Below are 23,982 nucleotides of genomic sequence, written 5' to 3' on the forward strand. Positions count from 1 at the left end.
CACTGGACTAGGGATCCCTGATCACATTTCTAACAGTTGCCAGGGAGGGTCATTTCTTTTCTTTTCAGTCGGGACCATGAGACATTGGCTATGCCATTGAAATGTAGGTACTTTACAGACCACTGCACTTTAAGTTAGACTAAATTTGGATAGCTACCATTATTTCCAGTGTGTTTGTGGAGCCCAGCATATCAGTCACTCAAGAGAGCTTGCAATGTGGAAGATTGCCATGTGGAGGCCAAGGTTGACGATCGTCACACTGTAGAGGTCAATTAGAAGGTAAGTGTGATGAAGGAGGTCCAGAGTTTTTCATATGTCGACCTCTTTGACAGAGTAGCATAAAGGAGAATGAACACACACTGCAATGTGGTTATTTAAAAAGTTTGAAAAACTTGTAGTGTGCCACGGAGGTTTCACTCTCTGATCAGGGAGTGTTTAGAAAATAACTACATTGGAAGCGTTCTCTAGATTTAGAGAATGTCCCTCTGGGCGCAACTTAAGAAGGATCACTCGAATGTGAATTTCATGTGGTTGTTAACGGTGTAAAGAAAATCTTCAAAACTTTATAAATAAAGTTCAATTCATCATTTATTCATTCATATGGCGATGAAATTATATTAATTTCAATCAATTCGCAGTTTTCTATTCCCGATTTTCATGTTTGACTATAATTATTTCAAACATCCCAATGCATTTCGGACTCTTACTGAGTCCTTCATCAGGGGAAATCTAAACAAAAAATGGAAACATATGTATATTTAACGAGGGTCCACAACCTTTAAAGAAATAGGTGTTACGGATTGCTAAGCGAAAAAATGTACATCAACATGAATTGAGTGCTAAATTATTAGGTAAGCGATTTTATATCTGATTGCTATCATATAATGAACTAGAACGAGTTCAGTGTTGTTAAGATAGAACCTCATTTGAGTGCTTAAATTTAAAGCGGTAACTTTGAAATTGTGTGTTCAAGAGTGCTAGAGATGTTTCCGTGCTTAGTGAAGATATTTGTGTTCGGGGTGTCGATATACTAAAAACAAAAGCTGTGAGTGGTTATTAAAAAGTCGTGATCAAGCTGCGCAGTAGAAAGGCGCTGTGTTAGCATAAAATCGGTGAATCATGGTGGCCATCGCTGTATTGAAGACGGTTCGGTGCTTTAATAAAAGAATTTGTGCTCGGAGTGTGGAAATGCTACAAACATGAGTTTGTGAGTGGTTAATTAAAAGACGTAATAGAACTGTGTAATAAAAGAATAAAAAAAATAAAAAGGTTTCCGTATTGGCATTTAATTGGTAAAGCAAAGTGGCAGTTGCCGTGCTGTTAAGAAGTGATTTGGCGGGTGTGAGACGTTTTGAAAAAAAAGCTATTTCTTACCTCCCGTACGAACAATATTATTCAGAACTAGTGTCCGTCAGGTTGTTTGCAATGTTAGATTGTGATTTTTGTCAGGTGCTAAATGCCAGGTGTACGCTGGGAGTGGCGGGCTGTGCAATCAATAGATACTAAAAACGGACTATAAAATTACTAGAGATGCAATGTGCAAGCAAGCACCATTTTAACATGGTGCAGGAATCATGAAGAATAGCTTTAAGATCAAAAGGTGACACGAGAAATATGAATTGAAAGCGCGTATTTATGCAGAGTGTGTGCTAATAAACTCTGTATTAGTGACAACAATAATTAAAGAAGTGTGATATAGTGAATTACCAGAGGTTCAATAACTGACCGTACAGTTTCTCAATAATGCACAAAAAATTAAAAGATATCTGGGGTAGTACATTGATCTTGCATAATAGGAAGCAAGCAAATTCCATCCGGTCATTCAGTCCTTTTGGTTTAATTGATTCCAGATAATTGATCCAGTGGTTCTCTCTCTGTAATAAAGATTTGTTGTTGTCTCTGCCTTGTTTCTTTTCAATGATTTCGAGGATGGTGAATCTTAGTTGTGCAATGTTGTGGTGTTTTTCATTAAAATGCACTGCTATCGCTGATTTGATGTTATTCAAATGGATATTACTTTTGTGTTCGTGAATCCGGGTCTTTATTTTCCTTTCGCGCGGTCTTGCCTACATATACTGAGCCACAAGGGCATTTTAATAGATAGATAACGTTTCTGGTGTCACAGGTAGCTGTGACATGTAGTTGAATTGGAGTGCCTTTCATGGGGTGTGTAATTTTAGAACCAGTGATGAGGTTATTGCAGTTGCTGCAGTTGTGACAATGAATGGTACCTTTATATGAAGTTTTTGAAGGATTGCTTGATGTTGGTTGTTTTAACATCTCTTGGATGTTTTTGCCTCTGGTATAAGCAAATCTTGGGGCATCATCTAATATTCCTTTAAAGTCTGGTTCTATAGACAAAATTGACCAATGTGATTTTATTGATTGTTTGAAGTGGAAACTCATGGTGGAGTACTTGGATACTACCACCATGCGTGATTGATTGCTCTTTACTGTGGTTTCCAATAATTCAGATCTTGATTTTTTTGTGCATTCTGACTGAGCGTGTTGTAGAATTTTGTTAGGGTATCCTCTTTCTCGGAATCTTTGGAGCATGTTATCTGTTTGAATTTGTAGGTCGACTGGATCCAATATTATTCTTTTCAATCTCAATAGTTGCGAGAAAGGAAGATGATTTTTCAAAGGGAGCTGGTGGAAACTTTGATAGTGCAAGATGTTATTCCTGTCTGTTGGCTTTCTGAATATTGTGGTTTCTGAAGACCCCTTTGACAGAGACAAACTTGCAGAGGTATGTTTGGCTGGAAAGTGCTTCAGTGATGGGTGTGGAGATCTTGTAATGTTACGCCAAACTTTAATATGTTATAGAAACTCATTATTAAGTTGGTACAAAGTCTTTTGATGTGGCAGAGGTAGCCATGTTGCCATCACTTTCTAATGGATTTGACAGTTTTTTTTCATGGAATTGCTAAATTCTTTAATCTAATTCAGTAATGGACTCTTTTTGCCTTTTGGTCCATTTAACAGAGAAAAAATCCACAGGACCATTTTTAAAAAATATATATTATCTCTGATGCTGAGCTTATGAGTAAGTACAAGGACAAACAATTTCAGAAGAATAGAAACATTTACAATTTTAATCTCACATGTTTTCTTACAGGCTTATCAGGGCTACCTGCCATTGCAATTGATTGCTGACTCAGGTTGAGTCTTTTATTTTCCTTTTATGAAAGGAGGTACCTGGCTCCCACTAAACACTAGTGCAAGTTGTGATTATTCTTCGTTTTTATGATTTCTTTTTCTACCACTTTGGTTTATTTGTCTTTGTTCCTTGTATAGTAGTGTGTGATGCAAGAGAACTAGCCCTCACACACAAGATATTGCCTGGGATCCATATTGATTTTCTGTTGTCCCCTCTTTTTCTACCACTGTTTTCCTCAATATGATTAGCCCAGTTAGCGATTTAGTCTTCCTGGTTTTCTTCGACTCCGCCCCCTCTTAGGAATGAGGGTTTTAAGAAGGGCACTGCACTTGAGCATGTCATGTCATGTCTTTTCTTTGTGTTTATGATTTCTCTTCCTCCTGCTTTAGTTTATTTGTCTTAGTTCCTTGTATGGTGCATGAGGCAAAAGAGCTTGTCCTTATGCACAGGATCTTGCCTGGAATCTATTGTGATTTTCTATAGTACTGCCTTTTTTGTTCATTGCTTTGCTCAATTGATTAGCCCGGTTAGCACTCTTGTCTTCCTAGTCTTCTTTGACCACACCTCCTTTTAGGAAGGAGGACTCTAAGAAGGGCACTGCTGCATGTCTGCTGGAATGCCGGGACGAAGCCCCAGCAAACGCAAGCCTATCTGTGCCTATCCATTCCTGAACAGTGCCCAGCACTACCTCCCCCTTGTTCGGGCTCCAGGAAAGACACTTTAGTACTCCTAGCCTAAAGGATGCAATTTTAAAATGTTCCTTATAAATGTCCTTTTTCTACCAAAGCATAAATTGTATATACTCAAAAATGTTTTGATAATCATAAGCTGGATGCTATCTTCTTAAATGAGATGTGGCTTAATTCCACCTCCTCTCTGGTCATTGAGGAACATATCCCCACCAGTCACTCCATTAATCAACGCAACCGATTAGCGGGCCTACCTATCTTCTTTTACTAAACTTACCCTTGGAAATAAGCCTGAATAAACTTCTCCTGTGTTATACATCTGGCCAATGGACCTTTATTTACAACAGAGCCACTCCTCAAACAAGTCGTGGTTAAGTAGAGAAGATGGCATAGACTTCCTCTCAGCATCCTCAGAAGATGTAATTTTATTAAAATGTACATCTTGCCTTAAGTTTTTATATTTGTTTCGCTCCATCCCCTTACCGATCCCGCAGTCTTTTTTCAAGCCCCTAGAGAGCACTGTAGGCAGTTTTATCTGGGGGTATAGGCAGGCTAGAAGGGCACTAAGCTTCATTAAGCTATCTTATAAGCAAGGGGGGTTCAAACTCCCAGACCTTAAGCTGTATTACTGGGCAGCATTCATGGGGCGGTTCAAGGCTTCGTTAAATGGGCCAGATGCAGGGTTGCTCTCAGTAGCATATTGGTTAGCTTGTGGGCCAGTTATTGGATATACTTTGTATAAGACCTCGGAACCCAATTATTACAAACAAGTAAGATTTAAGGTAATCACGGATGTCGCTAAGATTCGGCAAGAAATTTCCAAGCAGTAGTCTTTGCTGATTATAAACCAATATACTCCTTTATGGGACAACCGCAAATTCCCCTAAATGTTTGGGGATAATGCCGGCAGAGTCTGGCAGCATAACAACATTAATAACCTTGGACAGCTGGATGATGGTCAGAGGTTTCGCTCGTTCGCTGCTCTAAAAGATGAGTTTGGGCTCCTGCAAAGCTCGTTCTTTAAATACTTACAAATAAGGGACTATCTTTTATATGAACAGAAGATCCGAGAGATACCATATACATCTGAAATACTGTCAGGGGTATACCTAAATCCCGGTAAAGGCGCTATTAGTGCAATCTAACAGAAATTTATGGTAAATGCATCTGATGATAATTTGCTGAGTTCTGCTAAACTCAGTCTTTTTTTAAAACTCACATATCTGTAGAAGAATTACAGAAGGCAATGGATACTTCATACCAATCAGTTACCTACGTCAATCTGAAATTGCAGAAACACAGGAAAATATGTTTGCTTTATTATACTCCCGAACTCATCTCCAAGTAGGTAAGCACTCAATCTACAGTGAAATCACACTGTCCAAAATATAACTTGTTCATGGCAGACCTAAAACCAATGTTTGTGGACTGTCTTATGCTGAGCATATTCTGGAACAAAGTTTCTTTAATGTTTACAAGGCAGCTCTGTCATGAATTTCAGCTTACAGAGAAGGAAATTCTCTAGGGACTTAATTATTGGGCCGAGGTCCTTAAACTCTATTATCATTACATGTGCTCGCCTATGTATCGCAAGGGCCTGGGGGGATACTACCAGACCTGATGCTGTCGAAGTTTGGGTACTCCTTGGACAAGTGTATGAACTCGAATTAGCGCTTGCTAGTGCTCTTGGCTTCGATCTAAACTAATCTGGGATAGACTTCAATGGATCTGATTCTGCATTATCCTGCTCTATCTTGGCGCTCTAGTTCCATCATCAGATTTTCTCTCACTATCTTATGAATTGTATTATAATGCCAGGCAAAGGTGTTTTAACCAAGCACTATATTAAAAAAAAAGAGCATTACAAGTATGTAAACTACATTTCTTTCTTTCTTCTCTTCTCTTCTCTTCTCCTCTCTCTTCACTTCTTTTTATCTCTGCTTTCCGTCTTGGCATCGTTTTGACGTTATATCATGTCCTTGTGTTTTTATACTAATGGCTAATAAAAATAAAAAAAGGACTTGTAGGTTTACCAAGAACCCGAGGAACCCAGAGACAATAACTGAGCAGTGTCTTGCAATGGTTTTTTATTGTTTACCAGGTATATATCAAATAATTTGGGAAAATAAAAACTGTGAAAAATTGGTATGAAAGACACCTTTGTATTTCGGAAATGGGAACCAAATATGAATTTTAGAAAGAGCAGCTATTTGCACATCTCCGCAATTCTGGGTACCCATACTAGCATGTGAATTATAGGACATTTTTCAAAGTGACTTCTTTTTTACATATTGTCTTACACTTGGAAAGCAGAAATACATCAAAAGTCAAACAGTTGCTCTACAATTCTGTGTTCCCATAAGTCTCCCGATAAAAATGGTACCTCACTTGTGTGTTTTAGGCCTAGTGCCCGCAACAGGAAACAGCCCGCAACACAAAGTGGGCACTCCACATTTTTACAGTGAAAGCTAACCCTTTTTTTCAAAGTGCCTAGCTGTGGATTTTGAACACTAGCTCTGCCAGCACCTAGGGAAACCTAGCAAACCTATATATTTTTTAAAACAAGATACCCAGGGGAATCTAGGAAGGGGAGACTTGGCTGGCTCACACCATGTTCTGTTACCCAGAAACACTTGCAAACTTTGTAACACAAATATCACATTTTCCTCACACTTCTGTGATACAAAGTTCTAAAATCTGCGTGAATCCACAAAATTCCACCCACCCCGCATTCTTCAAAGCCTTCCAAGAAAAATGGTACCTCACTTGTGTGGGGAGGCCTAGTGCCCACGACAGGAAACAGCCCAAAACTCAACATGCACACACAACATTTTAACTGTGAAATCTGAACCCTTTTTGCAAAGTGCCTAGTTGTAGATTTTGAACCCTAGCTCTGCGGCATCTAAGGAAACCTAGTAAACCTATATTTGTTTTTAAACTACACACCCAGGGGAATACAGGATGGGGTGACTTGTCTGGCTCTCACCAGGTTATGTGACCCAGAATCCCTTGCAAACCTCCAACTTTGTAAAAAAAAAAAAAAATTCCTTACTTTTCTGTAATGGAAGGTTCTGGAATCTGCGTGGATCCACTAAATTCCACACATTCCGCATTTTCCAAAGTCTTCCGAGAATAATGGTACCTCATTTATGTGGGTAGGCGTAAAGCCCACAACAGGCCAGGGCCCTAAACATATTGTGGAGACTTCAAAATTACCTAACATAAAACTACCTGGTTTTGCAGGAGGGGTCCTGGGTTTTCAACCCCGGGCTCAGCGGCCATCTAGGGAAACCTACCAAACCCACACATTTCTGAAAACTAGACACCCTGGGGAGTCCAGTGAGGTATGGCTTGCGTGACTCCCCCTACGTTTCCATATCCAGAATCCCCTGCAAACCTCACATTTATCTGAATAAATCAGATTTTTCTCAAATGTATGTGTGGGAAAGATGTAGGATCACCGGGCTGACTCAAATATCCTACCACCCAGCATTACCCCAGTTCTCCCAATAAAAATGACACCTTACTCAGGTGGGTGGGTCAAGTACCTGCAACCGGCAAGGGACGTAAACGTATTGTGGAGACTTCAAATTGACCTTTTATAAAACAACCTGGTTTTGCAGGGAGGGGTACCTGGATTTTTGGCCCCGGGCTCTCGGCCATCTAGGGAAACCTACTGAACCCACACATTTCTGTATACTAGACAACCTGGGCAGTCCAGTGAGGTATGGCTTGCGTGGATACCCAAAATTGTCCTACCTTGAATCCTGTGCAAACCTCAAATTTAGTTGAAAAAAATCACTTTTTCCACACATTTGTGTGTGGGATTACCATGCCGGCACAAATGTCCTACCACCTAGCATTCCCCTTGTTCTCCCAAGTAAAATGATACTTCTGTATAAAAAAGCCAGCATAATCGTTGGTGCCTAGTGGGCTCTCTGCCCCCCCAGGGGGCAGATCAGAGGCTACTGCCCCCTCTGCCTCCTTGGGGGGGGCAGAAAGACTGTGGCATCTTTTTGGGGGATGGGGGCATTTGCATGCCCATTCTGGGCAGCCCCCAACCCTATGTATAAAAAAAGTAATAATCCCTGGTGCCTAGTGGGCTACTGCCCCATCTGCCTCCTGCAGGGGGCAGAAAGACTGTGGCTTTTCTGGGGGGGGGGCATTGGCATGCCCATTCAGGGCAGCCCCCACTCTGAACTTTGAAAAAAATGCCTGGAGCCTAGTGGGCTTTCAGCCCCACCAGGGGGGCAGATAAAGGGCTATTGCTCCATCTGCCTCTGGGGGGCAGAAAGACTGTAGCATTTTTTTGGGGGGTTGGGGGCATTGGCCTGCCCATTCTGGGCAGCCCCCACTCCTAAGTATTAAGACAAAGAATCTGTGGTGCCTAGTGGGCTTTGTGCCCCCTCCCGGGGGCAGATCAGGGGCAATTGCCCCATCTGCCTCCTGGGGAAGGCAGAATGTATTTTGCCTTTTTGGGGGGGGGGCAGGGTTGGGGCATTAGCATGCCCATTCTGGGCAACCCCTCACCTGGCCTATAAAAAATCCCTGGCATTTATGGTGCCTTCTGCCCCCAGGGGCAGATTGGGGGCCACTGTCCCCAGGGGGCAGAATGACTGTTTGAGGCAAAATAAAATGGGGGGAGCAAGGGCCCTTGCCCAGGGGCGGTCCCCCCTCCCTGGTGTTTAGTGGGTGGATCCCAGCTTGGAGATCTCCCTCCTAGGGCGATCCCCAAGCAATGATCCACTAGGAAGTGGTACCATTGGGAAGAAGAGATTCTCCCCTTTCTAACGATACCTCTCCCATGTGTTTTGGTGTTCAGGGGCTGAGATAGCCCCACGAGCACCAAAACATTGAACCTGAAACTAAGTTTCAGTTTTGTTTTCATTGTAATAACGACAGTGCACACGATCGTCATCACAAGGAAAACAAAAAAATGCTTTGGGAGATTGAGCAAGCTCTTCCCCACCTTCCAATGCAAAAAAAGGGAAGTCCCTCTGCTGTTTACAGCAGGGGGATTTTTTGCAAGTGTGCTTATGACCGAATGGTTCCATCATGAGCATGGAAGGGGTTAATTTATCACCATTTTTCTCCATATAACCGCTCCTTGGTTAAATATTTGCCATAGCTAAAGAAATGCCCTATGCCATCCAGATCTTAATGCGTATCTTTTTCCCAACTCCTTAATCTTATTTATTTTCGATCTAAAATGTTGGAATGTGGGGATTTCCTCAGACCACCATTTTGAAGAATTAAGGATCTAGCTAATAAAGTCACTATATAGAGTTGTTTTCCAATAGTAAATTGTTTTTTAACTTGAGTGAACACTCAAAAATGGCTGCCAGGGTGTCTAACGGTTGTTGCAGCTGCTATACATGACAGCAGAATTGCCTGATCTTAACCCAGAACATACTCACCTTTGAGCAGGTCCACACCATATGCCTCCAATTGCCCTCTTCCTCAACCTTGCATCTAAAACAGTTAGCCGGAAACTGTTGGTTAATCTTGTGGAGGAAAGCAGGAGTTCTATATAGCAGCGATTTGGTATAAAATTGCATTCAACTCATATTTGCACCCATTAATAGTGAAAAATTAAACTCATTTATCTTATCACAGGCTGACACTGATATCTAAAGATGTTCTTTATCCTGCCAATTAGCTACCACTTTTTCATATAGCTTAGACGCTCTATATTTATGCAAAAGTGAAACCAAGCAGCTAATTGACCTACGGGTGTTGGAGTCTATCACATCTTAAATAAGTTCTGCTGATATTGGATTTATATCCAGTAGGAAGTGCCTTATTCCAATAAAGGACCATTGTAATGATACGGAATGATTCTGAATGCTGGATTCAATTCCATTCCACTTTTTCCAACTCCCATCTAGAAAATCCTGTATCCTTTCACACCCATTGCTCAACCAACTTAAGACGCCATTCTTATCCACTGGGGGAACTTCCCTAATATATATATATATGTATGATAAAGCGGTTGTTGCATTGAGTATTGGGATATCATAATAGCTGAAAAATTGATGCCTACGTTTTATATTCCATTGTAAATCCTTATACTTGGCATTTTTTAGGGTTTTGGTTAATCACATAAATTTGGTAACATTGTATTTTTGAAAAATTAAATCTAAAAGAAATTATCATATCTGCCGGTATTTCAAGTTTTATCTGATCTGTACACAGTATGTGCAAAAGTCGCAAATAAATATTCCCTCCAGTCAGGGAGGACCAATCCGCCTTCATTCAGAGGTCTATATAATGTATCTACAGCTAATTTAGGTACTTTATTTGCCCATAGAAAACTTGTAAAGAAACCCTTTAATTCCTTACAAAATGTCATCTGTATTGCACTTGGAATGTCAGAGAAAAGGAAATTACATAGTGTTAAAATTGACATACAAATCAGTGCAGCTTGGCCAATTATTGACAGCGGTAAGTTATTCCATTTTAGGACCAAACTCTTGATTTTATTCAACAGAGGAACAAACTTTAAAATATATAAATCATTGATTTTCTCTGAAACATATATTCCCAATTACCTCTTCGGTCTGGTATTAACTACTGAATGAAATTCTGGTAGTAAAGTGTCTGGTGCACTATTACACAGCAGGATCTCTGTTTTCGATTTAATTATCATATAGCCTCCCATTAGTTGGTAACCCTGAAAAATCTTAAAATGCTTTTTTGGATCTCTAGGTCCGGTTTAAAAAATAAGACAATATCGTCGGCGTAAAGCTTTATATTTGTCATCCCCCGAATTGGAGAGGTTAAATTGCTGCGAGAAGGAATAGCAATTGCTAATGGCTCTATAAAAAGAGCAAAAAGTATCGGTGACAGAGGACAAACTTGTCTTATTCCTCTGCATACATTGCACGTGCCAATACAACTGGAATGAATAATTAATTGTGCTGAGGACCCTCTATAAAAAACCAGAGATAAGGCTGATAAATCTAGCAGGGAATCCAAATGCAGCCAAGATGCAGAAAAGATTTTCCCAACAAACCAAATCAAAAGCATTCTCTGCATCTAGCAGCATAATCTGGGCCGGGATTTCATTGTGACTAAAATAATCTAAGGCCTCAATTTAAAAAGTGGTGTTAAAAGATAGCTGCCGCCCTAGAAGGAATCCACATTTATCTGGGTGTGTGACTGACCCTATGCACTTACTCATTCTGTTGGCTAACAATGTAGCTCAATTTTTGTAGTCAGTGTTTAGGAGACGTATTAGACTATATGAATTCACATCCTCCTTGTATTTATTTTCTTTAAAAACCGACCACTACTTCTATTTTAAAGGAGGGTGGTGCCTCTTCCCCCTCAGAATATAGTAGGCCAATACTACCTATTCAGGGTTCAATACAGCAGAAATTGTTTTATATAATTCAGCTGGAAATGCATCTTCTCCACTTGCTTTCCCGTTAGCTAAGGACAGCACAAATTCCTCTATTTTTTAAAATGTAATATCTGCCAACAGATCCCTTACATGATTTACCTGTAGTTTGGGGACTGTAAGCTTACACATAAAGTCATTAAATTTTTTTAAACATTAACCTCCTGTGTCATGGAGTAGATGACTTTATTTATGTGGCCTTGTAAATATGGGCAGGCACTCTGTGGCGCTGGTACTTCTAAAAAGAAATTACGCACCTGCAGTGCAATGGAAATGCGGCCCAGTATTTGCGGGATTCCCTGGAGGAGGTGCCAGATAATAAATTCTAATGTTTATCAGCACTTATGAGCATTTGCCATTTCCATTTGAGCAACTAACATTCAAACTGGAGCCTGAGTTAAGCATGTTATGATTAAATCTCACTTGATGGTATTTGGCATTAAAAAATGAAGAACCTTGTAATGATAGGTTTACCACCCACCTATGGAGCTTGAAATGTATCTACTGAGCCTTAACACATGAACTGACTGAAAATAATTACTATTATCACTATCCCCACAGGCAGAAGGAGGAAGGACCCTTACTACACCATAGGCCCAAGTTGCAGCTTAAAGATGGGAGGAATGGTGCCGCCGCACCAGGTGCCTAGCTCGAGGGGTGCCCATTACATGATAGGTTGAGGAGAGATAAGAACACCATGCAGAGATCTTGGTTTGCCTGTTAATTTTCAGGGGATAATAACAGTATGATAACACTGGGGGTTAATGCACTCAAAGGGCAGATCTATGATTTGTCTAGTTGCGGTTTAGACTCATGATAATGTAGCAGAGAGGGTAAGGTTCCTGCTGCCAAAAATACGTGTAACATGCAGATCACAGGTTTCTATTTTCGGTGGATAGCTCCAAGGGTTACTACTTTTGTCACACAGGTCCTTTTGTCAATAGGTGATCATAAGTTACAATCCTTAAATTATTACATTCACCTATCAACTGCCTTGAAAGGTCGGCATGCAAACTGCAGGTACAGGTTTAGAACCTGATTGTTTTTTTCTCAATATTGCCTAATTCTAAGTTTGCTAGAAAAGGATGTTTTTTGGTAGTAATGCAATTATATAAGAATGATACCCCCAATCATTGTATAACTTTTCAAATCATGAGTTAATGGAGCAGGTAAGCTAACACTTTGTGCCTGGACTGCATAACAAAAGTAGCTCAAAACTGCTGCAATGTTGTTTTGAAGATTTATTTCTAGTGCACATCAGGAATTGTATATGAAGGTAGCCCTAAAGTAACACAAAGAAGTACTAAGTGTAGGAGAGTAGGATCTGCTTCACATGGGTACCCCCACTTTTTGCTGGTGTTTCACTGTTTTTCGACCTTAGTCTGGCTGTGGCCCTGCCAATCAGGCCACAGCCTAGCTGCTTCCTCTCTAATATGGTTTCCATGTACATTAGGTACATATCTAATTGGATTCTGGAGTGCCTTATAAGCCCCTAGTATATGGTATACTATGTACCAAGGGCATAGGTACCTCAGATGCCTACCAGGGGCTGAAGCATGTATTATGCCACCCCTGGGAAGCACTCCGAAATGGCACCACAGGTCTGCTACTGCAGCCTGGGTAAGGGTGTGCTTGCACCCCTTACAGTGGTATAGGCTACCTATATCCACATATGTATACAGACACATATAAACCTATAAGCCACTCCTATGGCAGGCCTTGACAATCCTGAAGGCAGAGTGCTTGGTTTTGTGTGAGAGGGTGCCCAAGCATGAGCTGAGCCCCTCTGCAGCTTTCGGAAATACTTCCTTATAGCTGCTCTGTGCTACAGCCATACCATATACTCTTAAGTGCATTATAACCTCGCGGTAAATGCTAACTTTGGAATGGCTGCATCAAAACATGTCGTGTTTGGTGTCAAATGCTTTGGAATACTACCCCCCGCCAGTTCTGGTGACAGGGGTAGCATTCCACCCTTCTAGAGGGAAAGACATGTTCACACTGGTCAAACCCAGTAGGACTTCCCTGAGCCCTGGCATCACAAAATGGATGCCTCTGCCACAGGCACGGGTCTGGCCTCCTGCTGCTAACTGAAACTCCGGCAGGGGAGGCCTGGACAATAGTTTTCCTGTCGAAGGGATGTGTAACCACCTTCCCAGACAGGCAGATGTGTATTGGGGCTGGGCGGGAGCACTCTCTGGCGCTTTGAAGTCCTGCACTGGGGACACGTTTGCTGTCCCTGTGCATAGTCCAGTTCAAACCAGTTGCAGGGGCTACCTGCCCCTGCTCTGGTGCAAAACTGGACAAAGGAAATGGGTGTAACCACCCCTCTTTCCAAGCCCACCCATAGGTGGGGCCTTAGAGTTTGACCATCCCCTAAACTTAGCATAAGTATAGGAAACCAGTCCCTAAGGCTTTAGATTAGCCTGGTTGAAACTCTGCAACGTACATCCTGGACCTTCGACGTTCTATCCTGACTAGAAGACTGAAGAAATCTCCCTTGGGGTCAAGGAGTGACTCCCCTGCTTGGCAGGCACCAAAGAAGCAACTGACTGGTCTGCAATTCTGAAGCGCCCGCCAGACACCAAAGTCTCTGCATCCCCAGAGGGAGATTTCCAGACATCCCCGAAGCTACCCTGAATTCACAGCAAAGCTGAGGCCCGTGGCTATCGTGGGTGATGTGAAACCGTGACCCCTGGACACCATGAACTTTTGCAGCAACTCTATCTTCCTGGTCCTCCTCGAAGTTGTACTTTGGGCTCCGAGTAGCCCCAGCCTTGAGCACCTCCTGCACCGAAGATTGTTGGCCTCCACTCCACGAGTGACCCGTGGGCCAGTTCCAAGTGTGACCACTTGAGACTCCTTTGCGATCACTAGCCCATTGGCTAGCAGGTCCCCACGAAGGTGACTCTTTTTCTGATTGGGCTTACCTGGTTTCTCCAGATGTGCCCTGACTTACCTTCACTGGGTGAGTCCCTCAGACCTTGCTGTTCTGCACCGCAGTCCTTTTTCTGAATTCCAGTGACTTGCCGTTGCCAAGGCTTGTTGGGTCCATTCTGGTCGCCAACACCGCAGCACTTGACAAACTTTGTGGGACAGCTTGAATCCAGCTCGTGGACTTCATCGACGCCTCCTGGACCTCGTGGCTGAAGAGTCAAGACACCCATCAACTCACCTGAAGCACCCAACATCTGTGGGCATTGGTCCATCCTGCCCTCGTTCACTGGCTAGTGACCCAGACTCTGTCCCCTCTGCTTTCAGTTTCCTTACATCCTAGATCCAGGCTTGGATCTCTTCGGACACTTCCCCTCTTCCCGGCAGCAGCAGTTCTTTGCAGGCTTCCACTGAAATCGACTACGCGACCCGACACCAAAAGACACCTATGCACCCGGCTTCCCTGGGTGAGGTAACTCGAGTACTCCAGGGCTCTCGTGGGTGCTAGCCCTAGAACTTCTTAAGTCCAAAAGGGTTTTGTCCAGATTCGATTAGAAGTGTCCCTAATCTTTAAATTTCCAACCGCGACATTGCCCATAGAAGATAATAGGAACCCGTGGTTGTGTTTTCACACTGCATACAGCTCCCGGGGGTCCCCTGTGTCACTACCTTGCGTGGTTCCTTGGTGTCCCAGCGATTCTAGAGGCAATAGGCCTAGTGCCTATTCCATTCGTGGTTCTTATACCACTTTTTTGGTATATGGTTTGGTACGCCCCTAGGGCCCAAACGTGTATTTGTGCTTTTACTGATGCTTGATCACTTTTAACTAAAGTACTCCAAACTCCAGTCTCAAAAACAGACTATAGGGGTGTGTTTTATCTTAAATACATATATTTTGAATATATACCTGGTGTGGTTGTCTTTTCATTAGGGGTGGGCGGAATTTGCGAAATTCACTTTCACAAATTATCGCGAAAATTTTAAAAATCTCCGCAAACACGCGGAAATATCGCGAAAATGCAGAAGTTTTTTCCAGCCCGTTCGCGGTATTTTCTGCATGGTCGCGGCTCGCCAACTTACCCATGCGGTTGCTCGCGGGCACGGCCATCTTGTTTTCACTTGTCTCGCGGTGCATGATCGCGAGAAGAAAGACGTGATCGCGTGACGAATGACATTACTGCGGGCGCGAACTGTCTCGAGACAGCGCAAATAGCTACCAACAATCCAACATCTCGTGGAGAACGCGACCGGATCGGGAAAACTTGTCGGCGAACACGGGGATTCAGATAAGGCGATCGCGCGCACGTGAGAATGTATTATTTTACAGCACGGGCAGGCAAAAAATTTCCGGTAAAATGCAGATTGCGGAAATTTTTACATTTTCGCGCTCTCCGCGGAACGCGAAAATGTCAAATTATCGCAATTTCCACAAGCGGAACGGAATTTTAGCCCAGGCCTACTTTTCATTTGATCATTCAAAGGATTATAGACTGGTAAAATAAGCTGCTTTACATTCCTTCAAGACTTAGCCTGAAGGCTGCTCTCCATAGCTACCACTAGGATAGCTTACACTTAATGTTGTCTTTAACCATTCACCATAACGGGTTGTTTGGACTGATACAAGGTGCCCACTAAAACTAGTGGACAGCATATATCAGGCCACCTTCTCACACTAAGCAGGCCTTTGTATTAATGAAGGTGTACCATGGGTAGTACAGGGACTTTCCCATTCACTCACCTAAGGATTTTGATAACCCATAATTACAAAATTAGTTAGAAAGGGATTTGCATTAAACAAATGTGCCTCCTTGAGGCAGGCGTACATTTTTATTTTCTCCAAAACTTTACAATTTTGCATGTGTGTAGCACCGTACAGCAGACATAGAAAGTGGTAAGCGATTCCCTTTGTCAAAGCATTTAATTTTGTCCTGAAAGGGTACCCTTCTAGTATAAAATCTATAATTGATATTACACACAACCTTGCACTATTGTGCTGGGGTGTGTATTGGTGCAAGGCAGCACAAGGTATGCCAGCACTAGAGGTGAGAGCCACAGCACCATATCTTAGGAGATATGCTCTCATTGTCCCATTCACTTAATCAGATCAAGCACTATTAAAATGTGAGGCCTGCCATTATGGATGAGATGTGACTCCTACACCTAGTAGTCCTCATTGTCTTAAGTCTCATTTACTATAATTTGAACACACTTGCTTGTATAATATGTTTGTGATGTAAAGCACTCTGACGCTATAATGGGATGAGTAGATCTATAAAATATGTACATGTGGGAGAGCAGCTAAGGAGAGATGAGGAGCTCTATTGGAGGGTGGTCGTGAGGGTTTTCATGAAGAAGGAGGTCATTGAAGCGGGGCGCCCCCAAAGATAGTCACAGCTGGCATTACCAACGATAAAGCCAGCCCTGGTTGGGCCATTGCTTACTAGCGACTCATTGGACTTAGAACGTTGTTATTGTCATGCCAACGTCAGTAATTAATTATTTTTTCATTGGCTACATAAGTTTGATGCTGTCCCATATTTGACCTTTTTTCCTCTTTCTCCTGTGGTCACTGTGAGCAAAGAGTATTCAATTGTCATTTTAGGGTCGCTTCTCGTAGTTGGTCATGCTTGACATTTTATGTGTATCTTTGTGTTCAGATGGACCTATTTTATTTAGCTCACTGTCGAATATCGCCAGCTTTAGGATATACCCTCCCAAAACTCTAGGCTCCAGTGCTGGAGACTGTAATTCGATTCCTTAGCTTAAAGTTTCTTTTTTAGATTTTGGTCAAACTTTTCACAACTTCATTGGTATGTGCGGCATGTTTTGCCTGGCAACTTTTTTTTCCATATATATACTTTGCTGTCAACTTTCTGGAGACTTTGCACGTGATCGCGTACCCCCTTGTCTTTCATTTCATCATCTTTCCATTTCTATATTAGCTTGTTTGCTAAAATTGTAGGATCGTGGGTGCTAGGTCCACATTCTTGAGAAATAAGGAACGCTGATACAACAGTAAGATGCTGCTAACTGGCCCAGGGCGCGTGCGCCCTGCCCCATTTATTGGCAGGGTCACCTGACCAGTGACACCTGTGATGGGTGGGTGTACAGTGTGAGTTTGCACTAGGCCAAACACTAGAACGTGTCCCGCAGGACACTACAAAAACCAGGATAACACGCACAGAAGTACTTTATAAAGTTACTTTTTAGGTACCGACATTACAAACCAGACAGATTTTATTTCTCTACGAAATAAGTGTACCAAGGAACAAATAATACAACAAAGCTAATCAGAATTAATAGCCAATGATTCTCCCACTTGTTCCAAAACGATTCGGTTCCATTATACAAATGTTTGGTTTGTACTTGAATATTAGATTAACTCTACTTACGTATTATAAATATCCACCAAAGGATTACTTCTTTAAATCGTTTCTCCTATTACATTTTTTAAACTTAAAAAACAAGAATAAGTAAATAGATGGAATTATAAGGATGGTAAATGAGTATCAGTAAATAAGTAAATACACTTAGTAACTCCGCCAACGCCTGCGCTAAGCAGAATAAACTTTCTTTTCTATTTTATTTTGTTGTTATTCCGTGCAGGCCTGTGACAAACTGCAAGGCTTTACTTTTTAATTGGATACATTCAAAACAATACATTTTGCTAAAACTTAATGGACACAATGTGTTTTCCTGGACTGGGATGCAGTCATTTACATCTGCCGACGTTAAAAAGGTGATCATTCATTGTGTTTAATTTGAGGCTGGTAGCAAAAGACATTACAGCCAATGTTACTTACAGCTTATTAAAACCCTAAGTGGAAGGCATAAAGCTAAAGTGCATCTGACAAGTGGAATCACAATTAAGATGCCTGCTATCTGGCGGAAAGCAATTGCATTCATTATATTCAAAAATTGTCAGTGCCTCTGCAGCACACCCACATCACTGCGCTTTAAATTGAGTGGCTGAGATTTAAAAGCTAATTCTCGGAAACAGATGTGCAGTCTGCTGATATGCGGACCGGGCTCCTCGATGCTATTAAAGCTCGCTGGGTCTGCAGCGAGAAGGCAGTCCTCCCGTGCCCTTTCACTTGCCTCGCTCCGTATTGAATGGCAAAAGGTCGCGCATCGTTCTCAAAAAGAGTCTGGGATCAATGGAATCCGGCATTGAAAATGTATTATTGGAAACAGAGACAGGTCGTGAAAGATTACAAGTATAACTGCAGTGGAAGATACTGTGTGGGCTACTTTCAGCTCTCGCGGCACCGGGAAACTCTGCGCCATGTCTGTGTCACACTGGAACTGCCACTAAAATCAGTAGGCCTCGCTGTTCGGACATGAGGCGCATTCAATTACTGCAGACACCTTGAAACGGATCCTTGAAGGAGTACGGAAACATCCTTTCAGTCCACTGGCTGTATACAAGCACGACTGCACCAAATTAACACACTTGTTTCTTGATGTGTACGCATGGCACGTGTATGTGGAGTAAGAAATGGGTTCTCTAGTTGGCACAGGTTTGCACGCTGTCCAAGCAAGAACCACAACAATCCTAGTCAGGGTAAGTCAAGGAAACACCCTAAATTAGCCTGTGTGCACCCTTTGGTAACATGGCACAGACCAGTCAGCCTTAACTTAAAAGGCAATGTGTAAAGTATTTGTATAACACATCTAACAGTAAACAGTGAAAACACCACACAAAAAGATTCCACACCAAATTGGAAAAATAGCTCTTATTTTAATAAATCAAACAAGTCAAAATGACCAAAAATTATATGAGTAGTAGTTGGAATATGAATTTTGCAAAATGCAAAAATACCACTTAGAAGCATCAAGGGGCATATTATCAACAAACAGCGTTAAAATTATCGCCGCTTTAGCGGCAAAGTGGTGATAATGGACTTGATAATATGCCCTTGGGGATTCGCATAGAAGCCCATGTTCTGGTGTGAACATGGGCTTCTATTGGAATTCTCAAAGGCATATTATCAAGCCCATTATCGCCGCTTTAGCGGCAGTTTTCTGCCGCTAAAGCGATGATAATTTTATCGCCGTGCTTGATAATATGCTCCCAAGTGTCTACGTGGGATATCTGGTCACGCTGAACTGGGACCAAGTAAAAAATTCAGACTGACCATGATGGAGCGCTGGCTCGTTATAGGGACCGCAAAAGGCCCACTAAAAAAAGAACCTTGATCCTTGTCGTAAAACGAAGATGCAGGGTGCAGCGAATGATGCATTGGTGTTGACCCTCAATTGAGATGATACATCGATCTTCTCCTCGCAACGATGGTGATGCTTTGGTTCCTAAGGTGACGAGCCGGTTATGAGATGCGATGGTTCCAAAAACCGATGCGCCGGGTTTTTCCACACAGTCGAGGGGATGTGTCGATCGTCTCTCTGCAGTGGCAGTGCTATGGTGGTTCCGATGTGGCAGTTCCAATGGCGATGCGCTGGTTCCGAGTGTGATGCACCTGTTTTATTCCTTCAGAAGAGGCAATGCGGCAATTCTGCTCTTGCAGCAGAGGATGAGTTGGCTCTGCTGGAGCAAGCACCTGGGTCCAGTTCTAATGGTCCAGGAACAGGAGTATGGTAGAAGTCTGAGGCCCGTGATTCTTAGAACAGGAGGCTAGTCAGCTAGCCCTTGGAGTCACTTTGGGTTTAGTGATGGAGGTTCAGTCTTAACCCAGTCAGAGAGAGGACGGGCAGCAGGGCAAAACATCAAGGCAGCAGTCCTCTAGAGCAGCAATCTCCAGCAGATTGACAGTCCTTAAGCACAACAGTTCTCCTTCTTGGCAGAATGAATTCAGGTCCAGAAATGTGCTGAGTTGGTAGGTTCAAAGGTCCAGTACGTATACCCACTTGTGCCTTTGAAGTGGGAGTGACTTAAAAGAAGGGTCTTTGAAGTGCACAGAGGTCAGTTCTCCCTGCCCTGGGTCCAGACTCACTACAGAGGGGTATGCAGACCTTTGTATGTGGACAGGATGCAGCCTATTTATGTGTAAGGGAATACACAAAATCCACCTGTCACCCAGCCCAGCCAGTAATCAGAGACAGGCAGCAGACACCAAATGGCTAAGAGCAGGAAAATGTCTAACTTGCTAAAAGTGGCATTTTCGGAGTAGCAATAACAAATCCAACTTTACAATTAAAGAGGATTTATCATTAACATTCCATATGCACTAAAAATGGCACATCTATCTTCTCTCAATTAGCAATTTCTGCTTATTAAATTTAATATAATACCCCCAATGTTAACCTATGAGAGGGATAAGCCTCTCAGTAGTGACAAACACATTTTGGAATTTTTAAATATCGGTAAATCTAAAACTTAAAAGCACATGTCCTACCTTTTAGTAACATAGCACCCTACCCTATGAACTACCTTGGGACTATCTTAGGGGTGACTTATATGCAATAAAAGGGGAGTTTATGGCTTGGCAAAGGGTTTAAAAGGCCAAGTTGAAATGCCATTGTAAACAGCACACACAGGCTCTGCAATGGCAAGCCTGAGGCATGTAGTGCATTTTACTAGGGACTTATAAGTCAATTAAATGTGCCAATTGTGGATACATCAATCAAACCAGGTTTGAGGTAGAGAGCACTTGCACTTTAGCTCTGGTTAGCAATGGAAAGTTGCTTAGAGTCCAAATGGCAACAAAAATGAATCAACAAAAATATGAGTCATTAAGGCAAGATGGCAAAAGGTTTGGGGAAGACCACCCTAAGGTTGTTACGTCTAACACATGGTATCGTATAATTGTAGCTAGATTTAGACTATAAATCCCATACATGCATGCAAGTGATGAACCTTATTAGGAGTCCTGTGATTTCTGAGAAGTAATACTGCACCTGATTTAAGCGTATAACCTGTTCAATACTACTTCCCTATTCTGAGGGCCTGATTCACAAAGGTAAAATACACTTTTGTGTAAGGTTACTCATTTTCGGTATTCAGCAAACAGTTTAATAGTAACTTTAGGACTGCAGAGACTTTGCAGTTGGGGAGGAGAACTCTGCACATTAAAAAAAGCAGCTGTGGTCCCTGCATATAGGGTGAGTGGACACATACCCCCAGCTTTTTCTGGGCAAGAAGAGTGTCTGTCAGGCTGAACAAAGGTCAGCCTGGCAGACACTCTTCTTGTTCAGGTCAGGCAGCCAAGAGCTAGACATGCACTAAATGTGCAGGCTCCTGGTTGCCTGGGTTGAACTTTGCCAAGCTGAGGATTTCACAGCCCTGTGGGTGTGACCTCCTCAGTTTGGCAAAAGTGCCTCAAGGCCCTCCCCCCTGGTGACAAGCGGGAGCGTCACTGATTGCCTCGGACTTTGGCACTTCAATTAAAAGCCCTGAAGTGCCCAGGGCCAAGTGTTAATCAGTGACACCTTGTCACAGAGTGGAGTGGGGGCAGAAGTCTCACAGAACCCATCTCATTCTGTGATAAGCGAGGGACTGCTGCTTTCCCTCATTGGCTGACTGGCAGCAATCCCAAACCTCCTGGGACTTCCAAGGATTCACTCTCGGAGCGCTGCAGTGAAGGTAAGTTTTATGTGTTTTTTTATGTTTGATGTGTGCGTGTGTGAATGTAGGAAAGTATGTATATTTGTGAGTGGGTGTTGTGAATGGATGTGTGTGAATACATGGGTGTGAGTGTGTATATGTGCAAAGGTGCCCCACCCCCCTCCCTGGTAAAATTACCACCCACCACTGATAAAAAGATAGGACTGTCCTCCGCCCGACTGCGGAGTCTCCACAGTCGTAAAGTTCGTAAATACCAAAAAAGAGTAAACTTACACAAAAGTGTAGGTTTATCTTTGTGAATCAGGCCAACGGTTTCCCTTACTGTAATAGGGCATAAAATGCTAAATGAACATTTTCACATGGATTACCACATAGATTAAAATGCAGAATCAGACATTTTCATATGGATTACCACTTTTTGTAAACAGTTTTCCTTCTTTCCATTTCACCAAGTATTTCCTAGTGAAATGTGAGGCAAATTTCTTCATGAGTGCATCCAAATCAGGATTACGTCTGAGCTGCTTTCTATAGTGGAATTCCACAATAAAGGTGAATCAGGTGATCCCCCTCAACTATATTTTTGAGAACATTAGTGAAAACAGGTGCATTTTTAGGCACATTAGGCCAATACCTCTGGTAAACTTTGGTCAAATTTACAAGAACTTAATGCCGCAGTAGCGTCAATTTTTGATGTTTTTTCTTTATCGCCGTATTTACAAGTCGCCGCTAAATCCAGTTAGCGGCAATTTTCTAGCGTAAATGTGAATTTTTCACGTCGGCACTTCTGTTGGCGTGACTCCCTGAAAATAATATGCAAGGTAGGTGTTCCCGCGTAAAAACTTCCTCAAAACACACAACGCAATATTTACAAGGATTTCCTTGTACATTGCAAAACCAAAAAAACTGCTGCTAAGTCCAATTAAATACAGTTTTTTTAAGGCCATAAAATACCTGGTCTTAAAATTGGTGCAAAATCATGGGGCCACATATCAGATGTTTGGGTGCTGGACAGAGCTGCAAGGAATATTGCCTCGCCGTCCTGCGCCAGAACAAAAGGTCACATAGGATATAGGGGCACATTCCTGGTCCCCATTCATGAAGAGTGTTGCACCGCTGCAATAAAACATCGATTGGACACTTTTCACAGCACCCTCGTGGTGACACCATGGATGCGCTGTTTTACTATACGGCGCTCCATGTCGCAATCAATGACAGATTCGTCTGGAATCCTGACGTATCTGTTGTCGCTAAAGTCATGCATTGCTGCAGTTGTGTCACTAGCAGGAAGTAACTCAAGCAATCCATGAGGGAAGCCTATTGTTATGGCACAGCATCAACCTTACGGCAGCCATGAGGCAGGCATAAGGTTTAAATGCAGTGGCATCCTAGAATTGTCACATTGAAATTCTGATGGATTTCACTGCACCACTCCTACGAGGCTTTGTTACGTGGGAATGACCACCATGCATACATCAAACTTGATGCAGGTATAATGTGGCGCAGGGCTTTGTAAGTACGGTGCAACTTGGTGCAAAATTCACGCTGCAAGTATGTCAGATTGCGCCACCGGAACATCAAACAAGTGACGTTACAGCGTTGCAAGAGATGAGGCCCTTGAACAATAGAAGAACTCCCACAAGTCATCCCCGGCAAGGTCAGCGATGCCATGGTCCTCCTGCATTTGCAGCTCTGAGCAACAAGAAGACCACCACCACCACCCCTGACAGGCATCGCTCACCTGCACAACTGCTCCATTCCCTGTGGGGGACAACTGGGCCTGATCCCCTCTAAGTGATGACCTCGGACAACCGGAACTTCAGCAACAGGAAGCTGGGGACCAGGAACCGCAGAAAGCCAGAGAGACTCCAGAGCTGAATGTAGCAGTGGAAGAAGGAGAGACGCACAACCAGTCAACATTAAATTAGGTTACCTGCCATCTGAGGAGTCATATCTGGGGGCTGCATGGACTCTGCACGGAAGACCACATCGCAGTGGAGCCCACGTCACTGGGGGAGCATTCAGGGGAAGTGTTGGGATCCTTTCTCTGAGTGCAGCGTCATCCGCCTCTCTTATATAACCTGCTGCATATTTGGGGTGGCTTGTAGTTGTGGCAGGGACGACTGCTCCTCCTACACCTCCCAGTATGACTGGCTTTATGAATGACAGCTTGTTGCGCAGACCCTTCACTCCCTGTCCGCAGCAGCTGGCAACTAGTAGATTGCAGCCAGGTCCAGACCTGTTCAGCAATGTCAATGATTTGTTTGTCAACATCTGA

This window comes from Triturus cristatus, chromosome 2_2 (assembly GCF_964204655.1).
Source record: "Triturus cristatus chromosome 2_2, aTriCri1.1, whole genome shotgun sequence".
NCBI classification, from domain to species: domain Eukaryota; kingdom Metazoa; phylum Chordata; class Amphibia; order Caudata; family Salamandridae; genus Triturus; species Triturus cristatus.